We start from the raw sequence: 12,542 nt of genomic DNA on the forward strand, positions 1-12,542 counted from the left end.
CACCAGCATGAAATGTGAAGTCGCAAATGAGAAAGTGTTAAGGAGAAGAAGACGGAGCCAAGTCAGAGATGAGGTGGAAATTTATTTATAAGGCATTGGGGATGGATTTGACCTACTCTCAGGAAGCCAGGCAGCTGCGTACCAAAGAAAGTTTTGGATTGGAATCCACAGGGTAAGAGATCATGGGGATGGCCACATACATGGAACCTAGAGAAGAGTCACAGAGAACATGTACAGAAAAGTGAGAAGACATGGAATAACATCAAGAGGCTAGCCCAGGATAGGGAAAGGTGGAAAGTGTTTGTTCGTGGCCTATACCCTGATGCAGGGTGAGAAAGGCAGTGATGCAGGGTGAGAAAGGCAGTGATGATGATGATGATGATGATATTTTTTCGTTTCCTTAATGGGCCTGACGGACTTCACGAAGAAATCTTCGAGCGAGAGCGAGGCTCTTTTTCGGCTCCATTGTCAATATGCTAAGTGGCACCTCCACTCGTCCAAATAACTCTATTCGAATTGCCATTGTTCCTGGACATTCAAACATATGTTTGGTATCCTCCTTTTCATGGCCGTATCTTTGGCAACATGGGCTGAGCTCTTCATTTACAAAGTTCTTATACCATCTTAAACTCCAATGATGGTCCGACCGCTCTGATAATGATGATGATGATGATAAAATGTGAAATGAATTCCTCCCGAGAGAAGAATTTACTGCAGTTCGTATAGGTGATGAAAACACGATTCTGTAGGAAAGGTCCCGTAATAAGCCGATTTCTAGCATGAGCAAAGTGTTCAAGGAAATCTTTTTTATCCGTTTTTTCTGCCTCAGGAAGGAGTGTAGAATGCAGAATGGACAAAGCGAACATCGCAGATGTTTGGGGGGGGGGGGAGTTTTGTGGAGGTTTGTGGACTTAACTTTTTGAATTTGGTTCAGAAACATTGACAATCCCAACTGTGAGTCTGTAAATGGGACTTCAAACTTTTGTGTAAGATTTTATTAAGTTAATTTATATCGGCTTCGATATATATATATATGTGGTGTTTAAGGTAAGATCTTGTAAAGTCCATTTATAAATATAATATCTGAGATCAGATTTTATAAAGTCTATTTATAAATATGATGTCACTATGGTATTTATGTTAAGATTTCAAGATGACTTTTTTGCCAAGTTCCAAGTGTAGCTGAACATAGTGCAGTTGACTAGTACCATGAGTAGCTGAACATAGTGCAGTTGACTAGTACCATGAGTAGCTGAACATAGTGCAGTTGACTAGTACCATGAGTAGCTGAACATAGTGCAGTTGACTAGTACCATGAGTAGCTGAACATAGTGCAGTTGACTAGTACCATGAGTAGCTGAACATAGTGCAGTTGACTAGTACCATGAGTAGCTGAACATAGTGCAGTTGACTAGTACCATGAGTAGCTGAACATAGTGCAGTTGACTAGTACCATGAGTAGCTGAACATAGTGCAGTTGACTAGTACCATGAGTAGCTGAACATAGTGCAGTTGACTAGTACCATGAGTAGCTGAACATAGTGCAGTTGACTAGGGTTCCAGATAGGGCCTTGGACTCGGAATCGTCATGATTGAGGGAGAGAATGTTGTGTATTTTTGAGTGAAAACAGTTGTTTGGTTTTTGTCTGCATTTAATGGTATACTACTGCACACAAATGGGGTACTTAAAGACAGATTGGTGATAAAAGCATTCACAGTGATTCTTATTGTATGCATGATATGTGAGGCTTTGTGGTGAAATCAGGTGCTCGTCAAAATAATGAAATCCGAGAAATCGGCATATATTTTTTGCTGCCACTTTGGAAATTTGTTTCGAATTTTTGTTTTTTGGCTACACCGTATATGTTTATTTAAAAACATTTCTACGTATGAATTTTATGAAAAAATGTTGATTATAGCCACAATAAATTTGAATTAGCTGTTTCCAAAGACTACGGAAGTCACCATACTTTAGCGGCCATTTTCTCGCTAATGTTACCTTTGAAACCAGGGGACCCCATCTTTCAATTGCAAATATCTCGAGTTCTATTCAAGATGAATGGGAATTTTTTTAAAAATCGAAAGCAAGACAAATGAACGAGTTGTAAGATGATACCAATAACTTCACATGCCCAAAAATTGACGAGCGCCTGATTCCACCACGTCATGACACATATGGTTCTGTCTGTGTTTCTTTCTCTTGGTGCTGTCAGCTGCATCTGCCACCTGCATCTCGGGGAGTTTTTAAAAATCGTAATAATACACACCATGTCAGAGTATCATACTAGTATGTTTGTCTTGCTTGATATCTTGATATATTGACATCTTGATATCTTGACATCTTGATGTATTGACTTGTCATTTTGAACTTTCTTTTTTATTCCCATGATTCGTCCAGAAATTTTTTATGGACCTTGAATCGACTGCTCGGTGTAAGACTCCGTACCCCCGGGGGTGGTGCCACTGACTAAAGTGTCTTTAGACCATTCCCAAGGGGGGGGGGGGGGGGGGGGGCCTTAACATCTCGAGTTTTTATGCACAGTAGAATTGTAATTGTAAATGGGCTGATTCATCAATGTCACGCTTATAACTGTGCCTGAACTGCAACAGGGAACTGCTACTTTTTCTTTCCTAATCCTTACTATCATCATTTTTCCTCTACTTCTTTTGTATTGTCACACTTTTGTGACCCGCTATTTCCGGGGTGCCTTGATAGTTGAAGCAGACTTTGTACTGTTGAAGCTAGAGAGGTGAGCAGAGTAAATCTGATTCCCTGTAAGGACTTCTCTGTTGACATCCACCCCTTGGCGCTCATATGACCTTAAGCGGTTGCGAGCGCTGTAAAACCCTCTACTAAAACAATGGAAATAAGACTCTGTCGTGCGTCACTTTGCAAGTGCATTTGCTTTTCATGTTTCGAAGTTTTCCCCGACAAGCTTGATACAGAGCATAGTACTACTACCGATACCATACACATACATGATGTTTCTTATATAATGTCATGTTTCCCCCGTGGTCGTGTTTGGTTTTCACATCTCTGTGTTTTAGTCCCTTTTCACTGCAATGAAGCTGTTACCTTTCCCAGTCATAGACAGAATCTCAATTTTGAACAGAACAAAACTTGTGTGTGGTTCATTCATGGTGTCTCGTACGTGTTATTGTTCTTTCTTCTGCCTCCTTCCTCTGTCTCACAGTTGCGAGCGCCGTAAAACCCTCTACTATAAATAATAAAAAAAAACTACCTCTGTCTCACAGTTGCGAGCGCCGTAAAACCCTCTACTATAAATTTTTTAAAAACTACCTCTGTCTCATGGTGTGTGTAGTTGGCTGTTGCTCTGGGAGGGACACTGCTAATTTTCGGCTCTCGTGTGTGACCTATTTGAGTAGCAAGTGCCCCAAAATTCTTACTAAAACTAAACGGAACTTCTTTCAACTGCCGTCTGGAGCACTGTGTCTCATAGATTTGAAGTTACTACTGTAGATTCAATTTGAATCATACTGCAGTGTTTTTAGGTTAGAGTGAGAGCGTAGTTGATTGGCTTTGTGGTGTGGTCTTCTCCCTTAGCTTCTTTATGTTTTACCTCAATGAACACCAAAATGAAAGTTCTGAAATGCTATGTTTGGTCAACCCTTCTATGTATGGCTGTGAATGCTGGACAATCACTAAAGACTAAAGACAGTGAAAATAAAATGGAAGCAACAGAAATGTGGTTTCTTAGGAGACTGCTAAGAGTATCGTGGAAGGAAAAGAAATCGAATGAGATAGTGCTTGATGAAGCCCACGTGGGACGCTCAATGTTAAAAACAATCAGGAAACGACAAATGCAGTTTTTGGGACACATAAATAGACTTACGGGTCTTGAACATCGAGCTCTCACTGGCAAAATTGAGGGCAAGCGAGGCAGGGGAAGGCCCAGAACAACATACTTAGGGACCCTAAACAAATGGGTAACAGGGAAAGATCAGGGAAACGTTTGTCTCAATTTGCAGCAAATCAACGCTTAGTTTTGATTGGCAGCTAATTTTTTAAAGACAGCTTTGCTTTATGTGGCTTTAATTTTCAAACAATAAATATTTCCATTGTTTTCCGCCTACAAGTCCACATGTTAATATATAGGAGGTATTTTTGATCCACGTGATCAGTTAGACAAATGTGCTATCAGATTTATATTTCATTTTCTTAGTTCTTTCAAAGCCTGCAGTCGCTCGAATTGACAGTAGTGATATGAGATAGTGCCATGGGCATTAGTGATACTGATGTATTGATGGAACTATTTATTTGATATCGGCAGTTGGTGTTTCAAATTAATTTTATAGATAATGATACTTCAGTGTCATTTTCAACTGAATCAATGGTATAAAAAGACCCATACCCCTGTCATATTGTCAATGTTTACTGTAACTTGTAATTAAAATCGATGTTATTTGTGTGACTACTGTCGGAAGATGCTTAAATGTAGTTTATATGTCAAATAGTTACAAGAATCAATGTCAAATAGTTACTCGCTCTCTCTCTCTCTCTCTCTTTTCTGGCGCTGTGGCTTCATAAACGGTCAGCGATGCCGACAGCATGCAGGAACTCAACACTCGCCCGGGGGTCCTTAAAATAAAAAGATCAGCAGGCGGGCCAGCCAGGCCGGGTTAAGCTGGCCGCCAAGAAAAAACGCGGGCGGGTTGTTGAGGTCCTGGTGTTCCAGGTGGGTCGACGCGTTCTGCAGCTGTCGTCTCGGTTTGTCGGTTGGTAGACTGACATCCCTCGGCAACAGCTGGCGGGAGCACCATCTTGCAGGCTCGTCGTTCACTCGTGTGGACTACCCCGGTGAGAGCCCAGAGCAGGGAGTTGTGAACTTGAGTTGTTTTGGAGCATTTTCAAAGCTGTCCTGTGAGCGGTTGGCAGGTACTCTGATGTGGTTTGCTTTTTCTTTCTTATCAAACATCTATCATCTTTATCAGTGAGATAGGGTAATTAAATGTATACCATTTCACTAATTTATCTCCCGTCCTTCTTTTTTTGGTGTTTGTTACTCTCTTGTAACAACTCTAATCTTCAACACATATATGATTTAATTGTGTTGCAAGTGCTGTAAAACACTTACTAGAACATTAACAAAGGCTGTCTTCCTTCTTAGCCTGGTTGTATTGGAGATGGACGTTAAATTCAGCGGTCCTACCTCTTCTCTAATCTTACACTGTACTTACAGTGTTTATACGTCTGTTGAACCCAAACCATACCAAACTGAAACTGTGTTTCAATTTCTTATTGTGACCTTTGCTGTACAGACATGCGTTTGAATTGAATTTTTCTGAAACTGCCTCTCTGATTTTAGGTCCGTCAATTTTCTATTCAAAGAAGCTAAGTATTAAATGATTGCTCTGTCGGTTCTGTTGCCAAAATGATACTACTTCCTAAGTACATGTATGTCTGTTCTGTATTTTCTCCTTATGAATACTCATATTTTATTTCTGTTCTCTATTATATGTTCTTATCGGACATGGGTATCCTAGGATTGACACATCATGCCTGTTTTCATCGTAATTTTACAAGTTTACCAAAAAGATTTGTATCTATTCTAATGCTCTTTGTCAATCCTTTTTAAAAAAATCTTTTATTACAGGCCATTTATGGCCTGTTGCTGTGAAATGAAAAAGGCAGCCTCATTATTTAAAAAAACCAAACTATTTTCTCATGATATGTAGGCCTACACACAAAAGATAGCCTTGTGGCTGTATCACTGTGCTGATGTCATTACCTGATTTGAAGTACTGTGGAATCCACTTAAAATCAAACACGCTTGATCAGAAAATAGCAGTAAACTAAAAGAAAATAAAAAACCCTATTTTTTTCCCGTTCTACTCGAGCAACCTCTCCAAACAGAAAAACCTTGCTAAACATGAAGAAAATCTAACAGTTCCGCAGCTTTCGGTTTAGGGGGACTCTTTTGTGTATATAGCTACGCTTTGTATTGATCAGCAGGCGGTTAAAAAGTGTCACTCATTAGTCTTACTTCCTTTCGTCCCTATATGTCTATTTTTAGGTGAACACTGTCGTGTTGTTGCAGCCTATTTCTTTTTAATTTGTTCAAGTGAGACAATCGTATGAGAATTGTTTTATGATTACGAAAGTTTGGGGAAGGAAGGATTGATATTTGATGAACATGTCACCCTGTCCCCTCCCAATTCAGCGGCGTTACATTCATGCAGCTGTCACTCTTTTTTTCGTTCGTCTTTTCCCTGTTGTTAGGGTCTTCCTTTACTTGTCGGGAAATCAAAGGTAAAAAGATCTCATGCTAGTTTTGCCTTGAATGATAGTCGAAGCAGACTTTGTGCTGTTGAAGCTAGAGGGGTGAGCAGAGTAAGTCTGATTCTCTGTAAAGACTTCTCCGAGACCTAACAGTGACAACACACTCTATGGAACTTAACAGCAACTGCAGCAAACCTGCACTTATCACTACATGGCATTGGACAGAAGGGCGAGAGCTGACATCCACCCCTTGGCCCTCATATGACCTTATGCAGCTGCGAGCGCCATAAAACCTCAACTGAAATATTCTAGTTTTATGAAAATCTGTTGTATTTTTTGCCTTGTTGATTCTCCCCTCAACTCAATGAAATATTCTAGTTTTATGAAAACCTATTGTATTTTTATTTTGTTGATTCTCCCCTCAGTATCATCATCATGCCATATCTGTTGTCTCTCAATCAAGGGCTGATTGTTTTTTGGGTTGTGTGTTTTTTTCCCCGCTCTGTTGATCATCTCAATGAATGTTTATCTCCATTCCAGTTTTGGCCATATCCTACTCAGTCCTGTGTTGGAGAAGTGTGATATCATGTTTAAGTCGGTGAATTCACAGAGCGCTTTTAAGACAGAATTCTCATTTTTTTGTAAGTTCAGCGTGTTATATGGTCGCTTTTAAGGACAAGTGGGCTATACCGAAAAATGCTGGTTTGAGAAAATCGAAGGAAAAGTTTTTGCCCCATGTTCAGTTTCATTAAAAGACAAGGAGAGCTTTCTCTATAACCAAACAGAGATCTGTACTCACCGATGAAACCAAACTTCTCCTACAGGTAGGGCAATGCCCATTTTTTGTGTATGTCAAGATTTCTAGAAACCCCCGAAGTCTGGGTTAGCCCGCTTGTCCTTAAAAGCGACCATATTAACTCCTAACTCCTCGTTGCCTCAGAACTATTTTGTCCAAAGTGCCTCTTTACTATGTTTATAAGTACACTTTGGACTAAATAGTTCTTAGTGGACGTCCTGTTGATCTCGTCCCAGCCCGGCCCCCACTGTCTATTGTAACTTATTATTTCAGGTTTTTTTTTTACCATATGCTCGGAAGGTGGGAGTTTGATTCCCATGTGGGGAATATAATTTATTGAGTTGGTCCGTCTTTCTGCTGGGATGCTAAGTTTATCCTCTAAAAGTGGCCCCGACTGGTAGGGTCTAAGACTAAAAGATTTTTCTTCACTTCAGCCAAGTGGAAATGGGTACCGGCTGTAGACAGCAAGTGATCCTGTCAGTTTGTTAGTGTTTCAGCGCTTAATCAGCTGTTTGCACTGCATATATATACTTCGTTACTTCCCAAAAAGCAGAGAATGTTTCTGAGTGTTCTATGGTCTGCTGAAGTAATAATATAGTGTAAAGTGCATTGAGCTTTCTGTCGAGCAGGGATATGCGCTATAAAAGTGCTATTCCTTGTTATTATTTTTATTATTATTTTTATTATTGTTATTATTATAATAATTATTATTTTTATTATTATTGTTGTTATTATTGTTATTATCATTAGTAGTAGTAGTAGTAGTAGTAGTAGTAGTAGTAGTAGTAGTAGTAGTAGTAGTGGTAGTAGTAGTAGCAGTAGTAGTAGTATCATTATTATTATTACTCTCAAGTTTTCGTACCCCTGAGCCAATGTGCTATAATCAGTGGTTTACATTGATTAGAAATTGGAGACTATTTGGGACAAGCAGTCAGTGGGCTTTGGGAATGTCTCAACATATCTCGCTATCAGCCTGCAGCGCCCTACTGAAAGCAGAACAAGTGTTTTTGATAAATGATGGACAAACTTCTTGCTTGACGACACGGTGGCACTAGTGGGCTTCATTTGGGAACATCTGAGTTCTTTTTTTCTGTGTATTCTGTCTGAAAAGATTTCTGGGTTCTGAGCTACATTAGGTAAAGCCTCATCTAAGATCTCTGAGCGTTGTATAGTTGTCTTAGAATTCTGGTGCAGATATATAATGTGAGGCAGCGTGGTGGAATCAGGCTCTCGCCAATTTTTGGGTATGTAGAGTTATTGGTGTCATCTTAAAGCTTGTTCACTTGTCTTTATTTCTATGAAAAACATATCCATTTATCTTGAATAAAAGTCGAGATATTTGCCAATGAAGGAGGTGGGGTCACCTGTTTTCCGAGATAAAATTGGTGAGAAAGTGGCCACCAAAGATGAGTTATTTCCTTAGCTTAAGAGTCCGTGGTAACTGAAAATGTACATTTTTTGAGCCTTTAATCAACGTTTTTTAAAGAAAAATCCATACAGAAATGAGTTCTTTAATGAGCATGAAAGGTGTTGAGTCCAACAAAAAAATTTGATAAAAACGTACAAACCTGCGGAAAAAATGCAAGTTTCTTCACTTAAATTATTTTGACGAGAGCCTGATTCCACCACGCTGCCTCACATATAGAGATGCTTTGTGTACATAGCCAAGTTTCACGTTTCTCAACTTCTTTGTGTGTATATACAATTACTACAATGTTATCGATATGCAGCCAGGGTGTCTGTATGAGGTTGTTGTTATCCATACTTTGTATTAATAATAAGTATGATTTTGTTATTGTTTTAGTGTGTAGGTAAGATGTGGTGCCGCTATTTGATTCATCCTCTTTGCATTTATATGATTTTTTTTAGTGGGTGGTTGGCGGGTGCTCTGGTGTGGTTTGCTCCTTCTTTCCTATCAAACATCTATCGTCTTTATCTCCCCTCCTTCTTTTTTGTGTTTGTGTCTTGTAACGCCTTTAATCTTCGGCACTTATATGACCTTATTGTGTTGCGAGTGCCGTAAAACACTTACTAAAACTAAACTAAAATGTTTTTCCTTCTCGTATGCCTGTGCAATGTTGCTATTGATTCTGTATGTATATGATGTTGTAATTATAAATCCAGGATGTATCATGTACGTTGCTGTTGATGTTAATTGTACAGAGTGTAAGGTGCAATGTCATTATTATTGAATTGATCCTGTGTGCATGTATGTGTTATTATCTTTAATATATGTGAGGCGTGCTGACAAAATGAGTTACTTCTCGCAAACCACAAATGGAGGTTTTGTCCAAAAAATCAACACTAGGGTAAAATTTTGTAGATCATTTTTTTCTTATTTTATTATTTCATACTTATAAATTGTAAAAACTTAACCTATTAGCGTAATGCATCTATTTCATTAGGTTTTGAATCCGAGAAGTAACTCATTTTGTCAGCACCCTTCACATATTGTGCATGTACAGTAGAATAAATTATTTCATGATGTTCTAGTTTGATGGTTTTTGTCAGTTCAAAGTTCACTTTGGACCTGAAGACAGCATACTACTATAGAGGCACAGATGAAAGATACCAGTTTACTTAATTCTTCACTGTGGTATAACTCATTACTTTTGAAAATTATTTTAAAAATTTGCTTCAGATTGTGATGGGGAAAAGAATGATGAGATCCATATCAAAGAAGAGGCTCAAAGTAAATAATGCTTACAGTTACAGCATACTATTATCGTTTGAATCCAGGACATATTTTAAAATAGCAGAAATGTAAAGAAATGCTGCAGTCTGTATATTTGTATTAATAACATTATTTTTTTGTGGATTTTAATTTTTGTATGTGTTGAAAGAACAAGGTGTGTGGCTCGAAATGATCTATTCCGGTGGCGCTTGTATAAATTTGTTCCAATACTTTATATATCTGATTTTGACTTACTTGTCCTTTCTCTGATTTGATCTTCCCGTGTTCTTCCATATCCCCCCCCCCCCCCCCACGTGGTGCCCCTGGTGCTGAGTACAATGTGGTTGCTAGTGCGTTCATGAGTATGTGCACTGTTGTTGTGCACAAAAATGTATACTTTGATGTGCTCTCGAGTGCATGCGCAAATAAACTGCCTAGTGTAAGACTGTCATATGTCACTTTTCAAAATGGCGTATGGCGGAGTCATACACTAAGCTGTCGAAATGTTCTTGTGAGCTTTTGCACATCGATGTGTGCCAATCTACAGTATAACACAGATAGGTCGGAACACAGAAGACCCAAAATCACGCATGTATTAAACTGCCTGCGGCCCCATTCCCCCCCCCCCCTTCTTTATCTTTATCCCTCGAACGACAGATCCCTTGAACTACCAAGGCCAATCCCAACAAATTCGAGCTGTCCATGTTGTATCGTATATATATGCACAATTTTGCTCATAAGAGAAAATGTGTACTACTAGCACGCTCCCAAGTAAGTACACGCCAGTGCAGTAAGTTTGACCCAGTTTGACCCTCAAATGTAAGTCCTCTCCAATGTGCACAGAAGTGAGTGCAGAACAATTAGTGCATACCAGTTCAGTATGTACAAATGTGTGTATAGAAAACTGTGATATCTTCTACTGGGTATTTTTGCTTCTTTTCATTTGTGTAAAATTTAATCTGGCATTAACCCTATCCGTAACCCCTGGGGTCATTTTGTACCCCCGGGGTTGTATTCTTCACATTTTAGAATACTTCTAGTGCGAAGATCTCTTTGAAACTTTCAGTATTTCTCTAAAAAATCATTTTGACAGACTGCTATGCAAAGCATACGGATCGGATTAACGAGTAAATTTCCTCTTTGGAAAGTGGTGGCACAGAGTTCCCCACGTCGTATGGATACGATAGTAAAACACGATGTTACGGATAGGGTTAATGGTTCTTTCCAGCCCTTAATGTTGTACAGTAGTCTCTGCCTAAGATCCCAGTGCTTGGAAATGAGGAAAAAGTGGGATGTCAGTTAAATTTGCATTTTTGTTGGATTAGAGCTGGAAACTACACATAATCGAATCAAAGTAATCTTCTTCTTTTTCAAGGAAATACATATAAGGTACCCTGATAAGATCTATGCTGAGACAGAATGGTTCTATATTGGGTGAGGAGTCGGTAGTTGGATAGACAAATGACATTGTACCGAATGATATCACCCTAAGTCCTGAAATCATTGAGTCTAAATATTTTCCACACCTCCAGAAGAGTCATGCTCATCTAGCAGAAAAAAGACTGTGGCACTCATATATAACCTTTAATACAGTTGCGAGCGCAGTAAAACCTCTACTAAAACAAGAAAAAAGACCATGATGACTGAAAACTTGAGTCCCAAAACTTTCCTGCCCACCTGACAAAACACAGACAAGAACATAGGCAGCCACTGGAAATATAGGAACTTCTGGAATTGTCGTTGTGAGTAGAAGTGTATGTGTTGAAGTTTGAAATGGTTATGTTAGGAATTGGGGACAACAGGATTTTTGCCAAATACGGCCCCATATATTAGTTGGGATCCAATGAAGTAATTTTATATATAACGAAGAGTCTCGTCTTGTCAGGTATTTTTTAAATGCATGTTTTTGTCTTGTAAGAAAGAAGGATCTAAGGTGAACTGAGGAGAGTGGCAGTGGGGTCTTAGATGGAGTCCACTAAGTAAAGTAGTGGGAGACGCACCGTCAGAACAATATAAAATATAAACCTGAACAAATCTTATTGAATGTTGTTTGTAGTTTGCAATTCTTTGTTGACACAGCACCCTAAAAGTGTCATATTCTGTTGCCTTCTGTGTATTTCCGAGTCGTATTTTCAAGCTCATTCAAAATGATAAGTTCTCAATTCAGTTTTTTCAATCATTGTCGTTATGAATTCTGTCAATTAGGTGTTTTTTGAAAGGCACCAGTCAGCTAATTTATCTGTGAGGGAAAAAAAATGTAAAGTATCACTAAAATCTGCCTGATTCAGAAATACCATGTGAGCTGAAATTTGTTTAAATGTTCACTCGAAATGATGAGAATAAAACTGATATAGCATCTATTGTATGAGTGAGATATATATGATCTATGTTATATGTGATGTACTTGTTGTATACGCCAGAAGTAAAAGTGTAGGCTACTGTTTCTCTTTTTAAATGTTTCATCCCTTCTATGTCGTCTCTATGGTGTGAGTTACTGATGTTATGGGGATGATTTTTTTTTAAAATTCTCTGTGGATGCTTGATGAGTGCTTTGGTGTGGATTTTGTTTCATTGATTGCCATACTCGTAGTGTGTTCGACTTCCCTGGCTTACTATAGTGCGGATAGTTCTATGTAAATCAGCCCCCGCCCTCATAAGGTTGTTTTATTATTTTTTTCTACCATGCTCTCTTCGAGTCTTCTGCTGACATCACAATATTATATCTACAGTCGAAATTTAAAAAAATGGTCACCCAATGTTGAGAAGAAAAGTGGATGTTTTGGACAGGGTCATTATTCATTATGATATAGAAAAAAATCAAGGGGGTTGGG

Source organism: Aplysia californica, unplaced genomic scaffold (genome assembly GCF_000002075.1).
Source record: "Aplysia californica isolate F4 #8 unplaced genomic scaffold, AplCal3.0 scaffold01067, whole genome shotgun sequence".
Lineage (NCBI taxonomy): Eukaryota > Metazoa > Mollusca > Gastropoda > Aplysiida > Aplysiidae > Aplysia > Aplysia californica.